The sequence below is a fragment of the Equus asinus genome, chromosome 8, assembly GCF_041296235.1.
Source record: "Equus asinus isolate D_3611 breed Donkey chromosome 8, EquAss-T2T_v2, whole genome shotgun sequence".
In the NCBI taxonomy this organism is placed as follows: domain Eukaryota; kingdom Metazoa; phylum Chordata; class Mammalia; order Perissodactyla; family Equidae; genus Equus; species Equus asinus.
Window position 1 is genome coordinate 24,499,502 of NC_091797.1, and position 17,464 is coordinate 24,516,965.

Consider the following 17,464-nt stretch of genomic DNA (forward strand, 5'->3'; position numbering starts at 1 on the left):
GGGAACTCTTACTATTTTGTCCACTTCTCATGAGTCTTAAACTATTTCAAAATAAAAAGTTATAATTGAAAAACAAAAAACTGCAGGGAGGCCAGGGCTATGTGGTGGTGCCGTGATCACCATGCACCCAGGTCCCTTCTGTTTTCCGTCCTCAACCCATGGGCAATAACTCATGGACCAGGATAGCTGCTAAGCTCTTTCCATCTATGTGTATTCCGGTCACCAGGAAAGAGGGAGGAGCAAAGAGGGATATGCCCTTTCTTTGAGGACACCTCTAGAGTATCACATGCTACAGATTTACTTACAGCTCATTGGCTAGAACTTAGTCATATGACCACGCCCAGGTACAAGGGAGGCTAGGAAATGTAGTCTTTGTTCTGCATGGCCTTGTGGCTTCGTAACACTTGGGCATTCTTCCTGGGGAAGAAGGGGAGAATGGAGTAAGGGGACAACGAGCAGGCTCTGCAGAGTTACCCCTGGAGGAAGAGCACACCACTGGGGCACAAGGAAGAGCTGGTTGATTTGATTGCCTCCCAGCTCTCCAGCCCAACTTCCCCATTACCCCTCCCAACTATGGCAGGAAGTTGCCCTTGTTTCCTTCCTTTAGCAAAATAGACTCAGTCCTCCTTCCCTCGTCTAGAAGCCTCCATCCAATCCCCTGGGCTCCATATGGGAACTTAAGCTAGCGGCTTTCATCTTCCCTGGATCTGCTTTACGTCAGAGAACAGGAGGCGCTTATGTGATGTGAATTAAGAGAAAAGATTAGACTCTCCCCAGCCTTGCGATCTCTCCAGATACCACCCCCACAAGCCAGGGCATAGTGCCTACAATGTCATTAGGGACTCGGTCCCTTGTTTAAGGCAATGCAGAATTCTCATTTAGCCTAATCAGCCATTAATATTTTAACCACTGATTTCTTTGATCTTCTTGAGTATTGTAGTCAGATAAGGACCCTGCAAGGATAGGGCTGGAAGAGGGTTCGGAGATCTCACTGCCCCCAAACACCCTCCCCTTGTACATTTGAGGCAACTGAAGGTAGTAGGAGTGACGTGGATGGCTGTGGTCATACTGTGGCAGGGAGGTTCTCTTTTGGCTTCAAGCTCCCTCCGATCTCCTGATTATCTGAAAATTATTTTTTCACCCTACCTGAGGCTGGTCGAGGTGGAGTCTGGAGAGAAGTACTTACTCGCTGGGCATTAAACCCTGAGGGTTGCAGAAGAAACACAAACCTCACTGCCTCAAACAAGCACCAATCCCGCTTCTCCCATTCACAGCGAGAAGCCGTGAGCCCCTTCTGCAACCAGCAAGACCCTGAGTCCTGAGGCCAAGTGAAGTGGACGTCAGCAGGCATTCTCACTCCCTCCCCATGGGGACGAGTGTAAAGGACACTGCCCAGGAGCACCCAGACTCCTGATCTCTCACCTGCCAGTGCTCTAACACTGGGAGCACTCTGACCTTTGACATGCCAGGGTGGGGATTCCCCACCCTGAAACTCTGAGGTGAGTTCCCTTTCTCTCTCCGTTAAGCACTTGATAATAAAGTGACTCTAACTACTGTTTGGCTAGAGCCTTCCATATGTTTTTTTGATTGGCTTTCCGGGAGAACATAGGTGAGCCCCAGGGTCCCAAGACTCTCACGGTATCTACAAAGCTCTCTGAGAGTGTGGATGGATGAGTGGTCACTTACTAGGATGGGGACTCTGGGCAAGTCACCTAAACACCTCTGAGCCTCATTTGCTTTACCTGTAAAATAGAGACAATTAACTCACATCCTGCGTAGGGTGGATGGGAGGATGAAAGGGTTAAAGCATAAAATGATTAGAGTGTAGTTAATGCTCAGCAAGTGTTAGAATTAGATGATGATGATGATGATGATGTCAATGTCATTGATACTGAATCTCTTAATCTCAAGGTCTTGTGTCCATGCACAATAAGCCAATCACGAGGCACCAGGGCTTGGAGATGGAGAAAGGTTTATTTGAATTGGCTAAAACAAGAAGGTGGGAGGGTAGGTTCTCTCAAACCTGCCTTACCAAAAGAAGAAAGCAGGGGGTCTTTATAGAGCTAAGGGGCGTGGGAGGTAGAGTTTTGGAGAAACAAAGGGGAAGACTGTGTTTTTTTCTCTCCAGATAAGCTCTTGGCAACCAGACTTCTGGGCGTCAGCAGCAGCTGGGGGCTGGTTATCTGGTGGTCATAACCTACGTAAAGGCATTCTCTTCCTTCTGCCTAAGAAGTTCTTAAATCCTCGTGACCCTTGAGTCAATTCTTGGGTTAAAGAAGAGAACAGCAAATTAATAAGATTAACTTCTTTTCATCTGTGTCTGTGTTGGGAACAAGGTTAAAGGGTAATCATGTTCTTATTGAATATTTACAGTAACCCTCAGGTGCCCGGCTTCAATGATATCCACATTTGAAATAATGAAGAGTGAGAATTATTTAAGCCAAATTCAAGTATTTTGCCTTCTGAGAAGTCCATAGAAAAATATAGGTTTGGGGACAAACTTTTTAAAGATTCTCTAGTCCCAGGTCTTGAGTTAGTTAGGGGGAAAAAGATATTACCAGATAGGGACAGCCGTGCCTACAGTGATGCTAAATGGTAACCAGATTTGAGGAAAGAAGAGAGTGAAGTGAGTGTTCACTCATGAGTCTGTGGTTAACATTGTAACAGCACAGCAACTTTAGAGCTAATTAATTCCCACATTTACATAGAGGAAACTGAGGCACACAGTGGGGTCGTGATTAGTCTGAGGTTAATGAGGTCAGTGAAGTATTTAACCATTGCACAAAGGAAGCATAAATATAGTGTTCATGAAGAACTACTATCATGATGAAGAAATATATGACTTTGCTACCAGGGAGCCTGACTTTGAGGGGGACGCGGCCCCGCCCTCGGGAAGCCCCGGTCTGAGGGGAGACGCGGCCCTGCTTCTCTGTGAGTCCCAGTTCTGGGGGGAGGCAGGGCAGATTTTGCTCTGTCATCTGTCCCCTGCCCTGCATGCCTCTCCCCCTTCCCTCTGTACTGCGCTCTCTGTCTTGCCTTCAGTAGATTGCAGTCTCCCAGAGGACAGAAAGGAGCCATTCATTCAGAGTCTGTATGGAGCCCAGCATAGCAGACGCTCAATAAATATTTATGGCTGCTAATGATTTAGCGCAATAAATACACACATAATCTATGCGACAGAAGCCTAAGGAACGGAGCACATAGCAGCTGCGCTGGCAGGGCCATTGCTGGTAAGGAACAGACTGGGGAGGGAGTTACTAAGCAGCCTGAAGTGATCAGAGAGGACGAGTGGGAGACCCTTTCTCCTCTGTGGTCCCCATAGTGTCTTTGCAGAAAGTACCCTGAGCTGGGCTTCATTATGACTCTCACAGACTCAAGGCACTTTTGCCTTCAAAGGCTCCTTCCTTCACTGAAAAAAAATTCTCTCACCGCCACTGGCCACCTCTCCCCTGGGCTGGAGGCAGCTTACCCCCAAACTACCCCAGGCCTAACCCTGGAATGGGGAGCAGCCAGGTTGGAGGAGGGTTTGCTGATTGCTCCACAATCCCAGCTTTTCTTGCATTAATTCCTACCCATGTCACCTGCAACAACAGAATTCCTAAATTAGTGGCCGAGGTCCCCAGAGGTGCTGAGTTCTAGGAATAAGTTTTGAATTTTAGGTTTTTATTTCAGTGACAATCTATAGTCCATTCTTTACAAAGCTTCTCTTTGAGAACAGCCAGTTGTGACTTAAAGACAATCACAGAATAAGAACTATTTTTTTTTAGGTTTTTTTTATTGTGGTCATAATAGCTTATAACATAGTGAGATTTCAGTTGTACATTGTTAGTTGTCATACACCATATAAGTATGCTCCTTCACCCCTTGTGCCCACCCTCCACCCGCCTTCCCCCAGTAACCACTAATTTGTTCTCTTTGTCCGCAAGTTTGTTTATATTCCACATATGAGTGAAATCATATGGTGTTTGTCTTTGTCTGGCTTATTTCACTTAACATGATGCCCTCAAGGTCCATCCATGTGGTTGCAAATGGACAATTTCATCTTTTTTATGGCTGAGTAGTATTCCATTGTATATATACACCACATCTTCTTTATCCAGTCACCAATCAGTGGGCACTTGGGTTCCTTCCACTCCTTGGCTATTGTGAATAATGCTGCAAAGAACATAGGGGTGCATAAGTCTCTTTGAATTGTTGATTTCAAGTTCTTTGGATAGATACCCAGTAGTGGGATAGCTGGGTTGTATGGTATTTCTATTTTTAATTTTTTGAGAAATCTCCAGACTGTTTTCCACAGTGGCTGCATCAGTTTGCATTCCCACCAGCAGTGGATGAGGGTTCCCTTTTCTCCACAACCTCTCCAACATTTGTTGTTTTTTGTCTTGGTGATTATAGCCATTCTAATGGGCATAATATGATATCTTAGTGTGGTTTTGATTTGCATCTCCCTGATGATTAGTGATGTTGAACATCTTTTCATGTGCCTATTGGCCATCTGTATATCTTCTTTGGAAAAATGTCTGTTCATTTCTTCTGATTGGGTTGTTTTTATCAGGTTGTTTTTTTTTTTTTTTTTTGTAGTTAATTTGTGCGAGTTCTTTATATATCATGGAGATCAACCCCTTATCGGATGTATGATTTAAAAATATTTTCTCCCAGTTGGTGGGTTGTTTTTTCATCTAGATCTTGGTTTCCTTTGCCTTCCAGAAGCTCTTTAGTCTGATAAAGTCCCACTTGTTTATTTTTTCTTTTGTTTCCCTTGTCTGAGTAGACGTGGTGTTGGAAAAGATCCTTTTAAGTCTGATGTCAGAGTGTACTGCCTATATTCTTTTCCAGAAGTTTTATGGTTTCAGACCTTACCTTCAAGTCTTTGGTTCATTTTGAGTCTACTTTTGTGCATGGGAAAAGATAATGGTCTATTTTCATTCATTTGCATGTGGCTGTCCAGTTCTCTCAGCACCATTTATTGAAGAGGCTTTCCTTTCTCCATCCGATGTTCTTGGCACCTTTGTCAAAGATTAGCTGTCTGTAGATGTGTGGTTTTATTTCTGGGCTTTCAGTTCTGTTCCATTGACCTATGTGTCTGTTCTTGTACGAGAACCATGTTGTTTTGATTACTGTAGCTTTGTAATATGTTTTGAAGTCAGGGATTGTGATGCCACCAACTTTGTTCTTGTTTCCCAGGATTGCTTTGGCTATTTGGGGTCTTTTGTTGCCCCATATGAATTTTAACATTCTTTATTCTATTTCTGTGAAGAATGTCATTGGGATTCTGCTGGGATTGCATTGAATCTGTAGCTTGCTTTGGGTAGTATGGACATTTTAACTATGTTTATTCTTTCAATCCATGTGCATGGAATCTCTTTCCATTTCTTAATGTCATTATCGATTTCTTTCAGTAATGTCTTACAGTTTTCCTTGTATAGGTCTTTTACATCCTTGGTTGAATTTATTGCTAGATATCTTATTCTTTTTGTTGGGATTGTAAATGGGATTGTGTTCTTGAGTTCTTGTTCTTAGTTCGTTATTAGAGTATAGAAATGCTACTGATTTTTGTAAGTTGACTTTATACCCTGCAACTTTGCCATAGTTGTTGATTATTTCTAATAGTTTTCTGATGGATTCTTTAGGGTTTTCTGTATATAAAATTATGTCATTTGCAAACAGCAAGAGTTTCACTTCTTCTCTCCCTATTTGGATTCCTTTTATTCTTTTTTCTTGCCTAATTTCTCTGGCCAAAACCTTTCAACTATGTTGAATAAGAGTGGTGAGCATGGGCACCCTTCTCTTGTTCCTGTTCTCAGAGGGATGGCTTTCAGTTTTTCCCTATTGAGTATGATGTCAGCTGTGGGCTTGTCATATATGGCCTTTATTATGTTGAGGTACTTTCCTTTTACACCCATTTTATTGAGAGTTTTTTTCATGAATGGATGTTGGATCTTGTCAAATGCTTTCTCTGTGTCTATTGAGATTATCATGTGGGTTTTTTTCCCTCATTTTGTTAATGTGGTATATCACGTTGATTGATTTGCACATGTTTAACCATCCTTGTGTCCCTGGTATAAATCCCACTTGATCATGGTGTATGATCTTTTTAATGTATTGCTATGTTCGGTTTGCCAATATTTTGTTCAGGATTTTTGCATCTATGTTCATCAGTGATATTGGCCTATAATTTTCGTTCTTTATGTTGTCCTTATCTGGCTTTGGTATCAGAGTGATGTTGGCCTCGTAGAATGTGTTAGGAAAATTTCCGTCTTCCTCAATTTTTTGGAATAGTTTGAGAAGAATAGGTAATAAATCTTCTTTGAATGGTTGGTAGAATTCTCCTGAGAAGCCATCTGGTCCTAGACTTTTCTTTGGGGGAAGGTTTTTGATAACTGTTTCAATCTCTTTACTTGTGATTGGTCTATTCAGATTCTCTATGTCTTCTGAGAATAAGAATTATAATGAGCAACCCTGTTTTGAGATTCACGATGTACCCAGCCCTGCTTAAGTGTTTTATGTGGAGTGACCCAGTTAATCTTCACAACAACCCTATGAGGTTATCCAGCCTTACAGATGAGGACGCCCAGGTACTGGGAGGTCAAGCAACTTGCCCAAGACCATGTAGCTAGTAAGTGGTAGCGCCAGGATTCAAGTGCAGGTGAACCCTTCGCCACAAGGTGGCTGGACACCAGAGTCCATGTCCTTACCACTAGCCACCGTGCCTCCAATCAAGCTTCTTAAGACGGTGCTTCTCAAACTGGAAGAGTCTTGGAAGAGTCTTCCTTTAAAAGGTTTCTGTAATTACTCAGCTTTGTTAGATCCTTCCCTGTATACCACAACACTTTGAATCTTTGTTCTTCTAGAATATTCTCCTTAAGACAATCAGCCCTGGCTGCTGAAATCCTACCACCTATCATTCAAGGCCACACTTAGCGCCACCTCCTTCAAGAAGTGTTCCATTGCCCTAGTTAGAAGGGATGTCTTCTGAAGAATTCCCATATCATTTTACCACTTTCTTTTCTCTCCAGCTTGAGAATAGTGCCATCCATGGTGGGGTAGGGCATCTCTGAGCTGGGATTCCAGCTCTGTCTTTTGTCTTAAGTCATTGAGCAAGTTACATAAGCTTCCTGAGCCTCAATTTCTCCACCTGTAAAATGGGCAAGTCATATTGCATTATCAGGTGATTTAAATGAGGTCCCATGTGTAAAGTGCTTGACACTCTGCAGACACTCCCCTCATCTCCTGGATTTCAGTTATCCGGGGAGGTGTTTGTAAGTTCCTCCTGAGAAGAGGGGAGTTGTCCCCTCTGGCTCTGTCCACTCTCACCCCCATGTCCTGCATGTCCGTGGGGAGCAGGTGCTCAGCAGAAGCCTGACTGAATGATTGAGTTCCTGCTGCTGAGTCAAGCACGTCCCTGTGCCAGGGGAATGGGGTGGAGGGTCCTAGGAGGAAGGGATTGTCTACAGTGTTCCAGATCTGGACTCCAGACAGTCTCCAGGGAGGATGCCAAAGGGGAAAAGAAGGAGAGGATGAAAAAGACAGGCTGAGGCAGGGGAAATGGGGAAGGATGGAAGGTTATGCAGAGAAAGGGGAACGGGGGAAAAAGAAGGAGATAAAGGGAAGGGAGAAATGAGTCTGCAAACTGGAAAAAAGAAAATAGAGAAGCCCTATGAGGTTTCCAAACTTGAGGACAGAAAGGGAGACAGCCAAGGTCTTCCATTTCCCGCACTTGAGTACTGGGGTGGGGTGGACTAGGGTGCTGAGTGGTCTGAGTCTTCATTTGTTCCCCACCCAAATCTCATCAAACTGAGGCTAGAAATGGACTTGAACAGATGAAACCATCCCCCCACCCCACCCTACCCACCCACATCCCTAATTGCCCAAGTGGGGAAACTGAGGCACAAAGAGGAGAAATGGTTTGCTGCGGTCCAGGGCAGGGCTAGGATGGGGACCCAGGTCACAGAACCCCTAGACCATCCTTTTCTTGCTGTATCAGGCTGTGGGTGGGAGTCAGGATGCGCACATTCCGACATGAAGAAAGACAATATTAGGAATGCAGAGAGCAAATCCCAGGGTAATGGAGCCTGGTGTTTGCAATAAAAATTTAAATGTGCCGTCCTGGTGGCAATAGCAGCTTTTATCTGATCAGCCTGTCAGTGCTTAAGAAGTCTGGGTTCTGTAAATGGCAAAACCCAATTGAATTCATATTTACTGCCCTTGAGTCTCCAGGGTTTATTGTTTCTAGTGGATTACTCTCTCTCTTTCTTCTCTTCTGCCTTTTTCCTTCTCCCCCTCCTCTTCTTCCTTCTTTTTCTTACACTTCCAAGTGGCTTTATTACCCAACAATTGATTTGGAAAGTTGACAAGAGAGAAGGGCGCTCTACTGGTGTGCAGATTATTTTCCACTCTCTCCTCCAAGTAAACTCTCCACTGCTTCTGCCCTGCCCCATGCCCGGGAGCCCGCTGCATGGACAGCTCCCTGCAGGCTCCCTTGCCCTCTGGCTTCCTGGGTTTGGGTACTGGGAGGCCCCAGCAGGAGGTGGGAGGGACGGGTGAGAGAGGGGTGCCTATCCCCCTGGCCGGCTCCCTCCCAGGCCATAGTTTGTCTGTGGGTCATATCCATCCATCCACCAAGGACCACAGCTCCATCAGGTAGCTCCTCTCTGTGGCTGTCACCTGCCTGTGTCCTGAAACTGCCCTCTGTCTTTGCCCCTCAGGCCCAGGGGTGAAAGAATCAAATCTCCCCTCTGTTGCCAGCCCCTGGGAGCTGCATCACCTGCCTAGGTTCCCCTGACCTGGTGGACGTCTCTGTCCCTTCATTAAACTACCTCCAGGTACCCCTTCGATTCTGTCATCTGTTTCGTCCCAGCACCCTGACTGATAATGTGTCTCTGCCCCTTCTCCCCAGAACTGGGGGGATACAGGAGAGCAACATAACGAAGAGCAGGCAGGGGGATTCTTTCCATTAGCTTTGTAGAAAGTCGGGGAAGCCGCAGGGCTGAAGCTCAGCCTGGTCTATGGGGCGGCGTCTTATGTGTGTGGGGACAGAGATGGCATACCGGCCCAGCACCTCCTGCCCCTAAATGGACGGGCCGTCCTGCCCCACTTCCCATCTCGCCCTTTAGCAGCTGCTGGGCAGGGACATGAGAGATGGGCCGGCCTCTCGTGAGACCCCACAGTAGGCACATCCCTAGTCTGGCCTTTTCCCATGTCCTCTGTGTGCTGAGAGAATCCGTGGGGGCTGTATGACAGCAAAAGTAGCCCCGATGGAGAAGTCCTTTTGCGTTCGTGTGTCGCCTTGTAAGACTAGGTTGTCTGACAGGTGAGGACTCTGTTCCAAGGCCAAGGAAAGACCAGACCTGGAGGGCAGTGAGGGCTTGTCTGTGGCTGTGCTCCCATTGCAGCAGCCCCTCCCCACCCATGAACCTGCAAGAGGAAACAAGCACAGAAACTCCCATCAAGAAGCCAATTTGATTGTCTAAATTCTTTTTGTTTTAGTAATCAGAGGGGTTATTAGGAGAACAAGATTAAATATGCCGTGTTTGCCGTCATTCCAAATGCATAACAACAGGGCAGGGTGATGACACACGTCTGTGCGATGAGCGCTCCTCTTGCTCAGAGCCACAGGAGGGGGGGTTGGGGGGGGGGCGAGCTGCCCCTGGGAGGCCCAGCTGGGGACTCACTCATGGGGAAGGGCTGCTTCCGGGAGGCCTGGTCCCCACCTGGGCCCCCAAGAGTGGGGTAAGGAAAAGGGGCTGTGAGGGGAGCAGGAGGCCACTGCTAATATCAGCCTGGGATCCCAGAGGCAGAACTGTGGGCAGATGCTGGGGATATAGAGACTAGACTCAGCCCTGTCCTCAGGGAGCCCCGGTCTGAGGGGAGACGAGGCCCTGTCCTCGGGGAGCCCCAGTCTGAGGGGAGACACGGCCCTGCCCTCAGGGAGCCTGGGTCTGAGGGGAGACATGGCCCTGTCTCAGGGAGCCCCAGTCTGCTGAGCGAGATCCAACCCCTACCTCTAGTGACCTTCAAGTCTGACATCCTAGTTAGATGGCGACCCATAATTATGTCCTGCAGCTGGAGTGACCTTTAATGCTATCCAGCCATTGCCTACCCTGTAGCCTGGGTGGCTTGAAGAAGAAAAGCCAATTTTAATTTTAGCTTGAGCCAAACATAATGAGGAGAGTAAATCATAGAGTGAACGTTCCCCGGCCAAATGGAAATGAGTTTTGGATTATCTGCCGCTTTGAATTATCCACCCCACTGCTCCCTTCATTAGCCCAGTCCTAGAGAGGACCACACACTGAGGTTGCTCCCCTGAGTGTGGGGACCAGGAAAAGGCCAGGGGCGCTTGGAGCGGGGGTGCTCGTAAGTCAGAGAACTGGGGCTGCTCTGAGACTCCCAACAGAGGAGGATGAAAGGGTTAAGGCAGCGAGGACTCGGTCTTTGGATTTGATTCTGCTGGGGGAGTCCTTGGGCAAGGGAAAAAGGACCAGAAAGGCTCTGGTGACTGGAAATACATCCCTCTGTACCCACATTCTCCCTCTCAGCTAAGAGAGTGGTCCACCCAGGTCCCCAGAGCTGGGTCCTTGCTTGAGGCTTCAGGTGATGGAATCTAAAAGATGCTTGAAATGGGGACAGGGGGATTTTTGAGAAAGAATCTTGAAAGTCATGACTGAATCAAAGCAAAAATCTCTGTGTGAAATCTCTGTGTGAAAAAATCACACACTCACACGTGAGGGCAGGAGTGAAGGCTGGCAGGCGGTAACAGGGAGGAAGGCCGAGGCCTGAACTGACGCTGAGAGCTGCCAGCCCCGTGGGCTGTCTGTGTCCCCTCAGCAGGGACAGATCACAGGCAACCATGGAGATTAATGCATTTGTAGTTGACAACACGGCAGCTAAACAGCATTTGTTGCCATCAAAGCTGAACAAACAAGCTTCTCCCTCTGCCTCACACAGCCTCGACTCACAGGCAGCCTCATTCACATACAGGCCCACATTCGGAAAACCAGGCCTCCTTCACCCACCCACACAGCCCTCCATTCACACACACGCACCCGTCCTCTCATCACCTCCATTCAGGCGACACCCCCTCACTCACACCGAGGCGCCTCCAGGCTGTTCTGGCAGACACACCCGCTTCCTCACACACACACCTCTTCATTCACTCCCAACCTCCACATTCACACTCCACACCCATCCCCACATGGGCCTCCCTCATTCACGCACGCTCATTCACACGCTGGCTCACACGCGTCTCCAGATAAAAGAGGGCTAGTGCTCCACAGCCCTGGGGGTGAACACACTGGGTAGAGGATATTTTCCCTTCAACTATTAACGCCAATCATTTGCGTGGGAACTGAGGTCCCCTTCCTTCATGGAGTTGCTAGTTTTAGTCATTGACGAGAATGTGCACGGTTGTTATATCATTTTTTATTTCCGTGTATCTGACATTTTCACAGTGGCCGGAGCTCATTTGGTACCTTATGTAATAAGGGTTATAATTAAGAAGTGTGCCTTGGGCTGCATTCTCCAGAAACGGACCTGAAAGGACCTGAAACAAGCATTTGCGTGTAAATGGTTTATTTGGCCGGTGATGGCAGGATGCATGGGAAGAGGAGTGGGAGGTGAGATGAGGAAGGGAAGGCAGCCAATACAGGGTATGTTAGGGGCAGGTGACAGCGAAGGGTCACCAGAGCTCAGTGCTGCTGGGGACCTCTAGGAGACCATGTGGAATGTGCCTCAGAGCTGTTCCGCCCCGGCAGTGAGGAAGAAGTTGAGGTATTTGTCTTCCATGCCCCTCACTAGCATTGGTTGGGAGCTGCTCTCTGGGGCATTACTTCTCCAGCGTGCCTGGTCTGCCCCAGACAGGGGCAAGCACGCTCCTATAGCAAGTCAGCACGTGCAGGCTGTCAAAGGTGCCAAGGGGTATGACTGCTCATGCTAGAGCACTCACTCATTCATTCACTCATTCATTCATTCACTCATTCTCCCAGCAAACATGTCCTGGGTGCCGACTCTGTGCCAGGTACCAGGCTTCCTCTGGGGATTCAGAGTTGAGCAAAATACAGTCTCTTCCAAGAAGGGGTTCCCAGGTGGTTGGGGTAGAAGACAAGGAAACACATAATTACGTTGCAGCACAATAAAAGCTATCATGGATGCATTCACGTGGGGACATAATGCTGTCATGGAGAACAGAGAGGAAGCGGTTCTGAGCTTAATAACTTACTGACGACAACCACAGCTTATCTTGCACAATAGAAGTTGAAACAGAGCCTAAATGGTCTCATTCTGCCCTTTGGATGTTTTAGACATTATCTTCCCTTTTCTGTTGCCTGTGCTGTCTAAGACTGCTCTTTTTGGCTAGTTTGTGAAGAAGTTTGGGGATTTGGGATGTGGCCCCTGTCTCCACGGCATTGTTTGGGGACAGCACGGGGAATGTTTTTGCCCTTCTGTGTGGGTGTCTTTCTGCAGACAAGAAGCTAGGACCTTCTCAGGGAAGGGGTCTCCCTTGGGGATTTGGCTGTCTCTGTCTCTCTCTCTCTCTTCAAAATAGAAGCTATGGCTTCAATAGCAAAACGGCAGCTCCCTGAGGTCAAACTGGAAGGGAGCTTGTTGAGATCAAGGGTGATTCTCTCCAATACATGCTCATTCCGCTTGCCCCCTCCCCCCTTTCTCAGGGGATCCCTATATAGTCATGCGCCGCATACTGACATTTCTGTCAACGACAGACCACATATGGACAGTTGTCCATGAGATTAGAACCATAGAGCCTAGGTGTGTAGTAGCCCATACCATCTAGGTTTGTGTAAGTGCACTCTGTGATGTTCACATAATGACAAAATTGTCTAAGGACACATTTCTCAGAACGTATCCCTGTCGTTAAGCGACGCATGACTGTACAGGGTAGCATCAGAGAGGGCGTTTGGAAAATCAGCTCTCTGATGCTAACTGGTTTTTCTTACACTTAGAAGCAGCCCCGGACTGTTGCTTCCAGAGGGTCTGGGAGGTGGAGGTGCTGGAGACGGGGCAGGGCAGAGCTGGAAGCCTCACATTGGAGCTGCACACGGGGCTTGGGGCAGGGCCAACACCTGACAACCCCCAGACCGGAGAAGCAGCCCATCAGCTGGGGTCTGGGAGTTAGTCTCCTCTCCCGTCCCTTTGCTCCAGAGCTGGCCCCTTCAGGGCTGGCCTTGAGTGGTGTGATTTATGGGAACAGCAAGTGCTCCAGGAGGGGAGGTCTAGAAAGAAGGCTCAGGAGGGTGCGTCTCCTGGTAGACCCGAACCCCTCCCACTCTTAATTCACCCTGTCCCACCCCGGAGCACCCTGGAGGGGCCGTTTCTTTCTACCTGAAGCCGAGACAGGCATCTCCCTTGGTTTACAGGCTCCAGGGGCGGGTGGCTCCTCGGCTGGTTGCTAAGGTATCTTTTAAATGGAAATCAGGGTGGAAAGATATCACATATATCGCGCCAGCCATCTGCTAAATGCTGCCTCTTCTGTCTGGAACAGCTCGAGGTGGGTTCTGACAGGCAGACAGGGCCCAGGGGCTGGGTGAGGGGGCGGGGGAGGAAAGTCTGTGGTCTCCTCGTCAAGGGAAGAAGAGGAACTTTGCTTTTCTGCCTCCACGTCCCTTAGTTTTCCACTCTCTGTCCTCATCTTTCTTTATTCCTTTTGTTTTAAATATAAATTCCATCTGGAGATTCTGATTACACACCGTGAGCATAGTTCCACAACTCTATATTTGTTGCCAGTATATTTAAGTGTGTGTGCATGTACGTGTGTGACTCACCACCATGGGGCCTGACAGGTGGGTCTTTCTGAGCCAATCAGAACACTACCGTTCCTTCCAGGCCCACCCCGAGCAGGAAACACGAGTGCCCAAATTTAGTACAACAGCTGGGCCATCCTAGGTTACTGGGCCATCCCGTAGTGGAGTCAGCTGGTTTCTCTGTGTACACCAGGCACGCGGAAGCCTCCGGAGGGGCCTTGTCTACTCCAAGGACCGTCGGGAGCCAGACAATCCTCCATTCAAATCGGGGTTCTTCTCAGGGGAGCTGGGCGAGTTAGGGCAGGCCCAAATGTCTTTGAACTTTCCAGTAGTTAAAATGAGGGTAGTAATACTCAGGGCCACGAGGGATGGTAGGGCAGGTTGCTCACTGCATAAGGTTGTTCAACTAAGGGGCCCTACAAATGCCCAGAGTGGGGGCACCTCTTCCAACTTGCACAAAACCACCATGTGGGCTAGCGGCAGCACTGACCTTGCAGAGTTGTTGTGGAGAAACCAAACTGAGGGTGGGAGGAGACACAGTTCCTACCCCGGGGGAAACTCCCAGAGATGTGCTGAGTCTCTGCAGGGCAGGTCCAGAGGAGAGCATTTCTCTTCCTCTCCTGGCTCCTCTGTTTCTGCATCTCCTGGCAAACCCCACCCCCTCCCCGAGGCCTGGCTCATAGACATTCTGAGCAGACAAGCTCTTGCTCCTCGGCAGATGGATTCCTCCTATGAAGGCTGATTCTGACATTTGATACCAGCATCCATTTCACAGCCTCGCTTCTGATCACCACGCTCCTCTCTCAGCTTTGCCCGCAAATAATCACGGGGCCCCTCCTGCCCGCTTTCATCTGTTTCTTTGTTCCTGATACCAGTCCTCCCCTCCTAATCTCTATCTCTCCTGGCTCGCCTCTACCACCTACACTGTTCCGGGGTGCTGAGAGGGACCTCGGTTGCCCCTTCCACCATTTGTTCAAATCCCTGCTCAAAAGAGAGAGCCCCCACCCCAGGTGTGCACTAATTAGGTGTGTGCATCCACCCAGTCTCCTCGCCTGCCGCCCAATTTGGGGCTTAAGCTGCTTTTTGTTTAGCTGGGAGAGTAATATATTAAGTGACTGTTCTTAGAATACAATTTTAATTAAGATTCAATAGTCACTTCTCTGTCAGTAATCTTCCATGCTGATTACTTAAAATATATTTACCCAGCTCTATTATGTCACAGATTTGAATTCATTAGACGTTTGTTAATCCTCAAGAAACTTTTTTTTAAATGTGGTTGTTTAGCATAATTTACAAGGACAAAACTGTTTGAGACAATGGGCTCTGTTCAGGGTGTGCATCTCACAGACTACTCCCTGCTTGCCGCCACCTCCAGGGGGCAGGTGACAGAGCCGAGGATGGACAGGCCCAGAGGACACCATCCATCCATCTTGCGCTGATGCAGCCCGTCCCAGGCAGCCCCCCAGGACACAGGGCACCAACAGCCTTGGCCCTGGACTCAGATGCGCCTGACAAATGTTATCATTTCCTATGTGTGCCGTGATGGGAAATGCTGGGAAGTGGTGCTTAGCCCTAGAGCACTGCAGCATTTACTGACGAGAGGTCATAAAGAAGACACCTTTCTCGTGGGGCCACAGGCTTTCAGAACACTACCCCTCTACACACACACACACACACATGCACGCACGCACGCAGCCACCTCCAGCTTAGCTAGCAAGGGACATCCTTGGGTGTGGCTGTCCCGGTGTCCTCAGTGGGTGTAGGGGGTACCACTCACCTCTACTTGAGCAGATGCAGGAGCCAGAGAAATACGGCCTCCCTGACTCTAGGACCATGAGGAGTCGCACCGGAAAGCACAGCTGATGATTGGCAGAAGATGCCTCTGAATCTTCTGCTGTGACCAGGCCACTCCATAAAGAAGATTTCTCAGCTAATTAACTAAATGAACCCCAGAAAGTAGTGATATAGAACTCAGAACCTCAGTGCCAATGCCAGAAACTCACTTTGCTCAGCACTGTATTTCATTCATTCATTCAGTTGATATTTTGGGGGCACGTACTTCCTATGAGTCAGATGTGGTGCTGGGTGCTGGGGATACAGTGATAGGTGGACAAGACAGGAAAGCTCCCTGCCTTTTGGAGTTCATCTTCTAGGAAGGCAGACAGGTAAGTAACTAAGGAATTATAATTAAAGTGTGATGAGCAATATGAGGGCAAGTGCAGGGTGCTAAGGGGCAAATAGCAGGAAGGCCTAGTTTGGTCTAGGTTTTGAAGAGGCTCCCTGGAGTAGGTGGTGTTTAAGCTAAGACCTGGAGGTAGAATAGGAGCTTGGCCAGGCAGGAGTGAAGGTAGCGGAGAAGCTGGGAAGAGACCAGAGCAGGTAGGAGGTCGTGGAAGAAGATCAAACAAGGCATTTATAATTGAGAGAGACTGAGTGTAGCTGGGACATGAGAAGCAAAGGAAGAGAGAGTGGTAAGAGAGAAAGTGGGGTAGTGGGCAGGATCAGCTCTTGCAGAGACTTTTCTCGTGCTAAAAAATAAGAAGTGGGGCTGGCCCAGTGGTGTAGTGGTTAAGTTAAGTGTGCTCCACTTTGGTGGCCCAGGGTTGGCCAGTTTGGATCCTGGGCACAGACCTACACACCGCTCATCAAGCCATAGTGCAGCGGCGTCCCACATACAAAAAATAGAGGAAGATTTGCACAGATGTTAGCTCAGGGCCAATCTCCCTCACCAAAAAACATGTAAATAAATGAAAAGAATTTTTTAAAGCTTTAAAAAATAAGAAGAAGGTCAATGCATATGGAGCAGATTCCTGTTTGTTTTATCGGGCCCCAGCTAAGCATGGACCTAGAAGGCCAGAACACATTAGATCATGGAGAAGTTCGCAGGTGGAAAGCTTCTACATGTGGACACCACAGGTGTGGACGTGCCTGGTTGGATCTGGGCCAAGGTGGGCTGGTACCCCTCAGGGAGGAGGTCGGGAGAGCAGGGACTAGCGGGTGGGTAGTTGCTCTTGGGGGCCCAGAACAGACTGTGTGGAATTAGGCACATTGACACACACTTTTAATGAGGGTGATCATAATGAAGAAGAAGAAAAGGAAAAAAATCCTCTAGAACAGAGGTCAGCAAACTTTTTGTGCAAAGGGCAGGACAGTAAATATTTTAGGCTTTGCTGGCCACATTATATCTGCTGCAACTTCTCGCCTCTGTCGTTGAGGCATGAAAAAAGCCATAGACACCATGTAAACAAATGAGCATGGCCATGTTCTAATAAAACTTTATTTACAAAAACAAGTAGCTGGCTGGATTTGTCCCTTGGGCTACAGTTAGGCGACACCTGCCCTGACAGTGCTGTCCAATACGGTAGCCAATAGCCACATTGGCTAGTGAGCACTTGAAATGTGCTCTAACTGTTCAGTATACACCGATTTTGAACACTCAGTACAAATAAAGGAGTGTTAAACATCTCAATAATTGCATTGATTACATGTTGAAATAATATTTTACATATAGTGGGTTAAATGAAATATATCACCAAAATTGATTTCACCTGTTTCTTTTACTTTTTAAAAATATGGTCGTTAAAAAATTTAAAATTCCATTCATGGCTAGTATCACATTTCAGTTGGACAGTGCTCCTCAAGAACAATACTCTCTCCAGATGAAATATAGAGGAAGTCTCTGGCCCGAAGGGTTTTGGGCAGGAGATTTA

General features: G+C 47.9%; 1 protein-coding gene across 2 annotated transcripts in view; it reads left to right on the forward strand.

The window, feature by feature from the left end:
- LRFN2 (leucine rich repeat and fibronectin type III domain containing 2) overlaps nt 1-17,464 on the forward strand; it is a 188,014-nt gene that overhangs the window by 128,698 nt on the left and 41,852 nt on the right. Inside the window, exon 2 of one of the 2 annotated variants that reach the window (XM_044776629.2) lies at nt 1,275-1,499. The exons of the other annotated variant lie outside the window; for it this stretch is intronic. The gene's annotated coding sequence lies outside the window, so the exon portion shown is untranslated. The remainder of the gene's footprint in view (nt 1-1,274; nt 1,500-17,464) is intronic. 2 annotated transcript variants of the gene reach the window in all.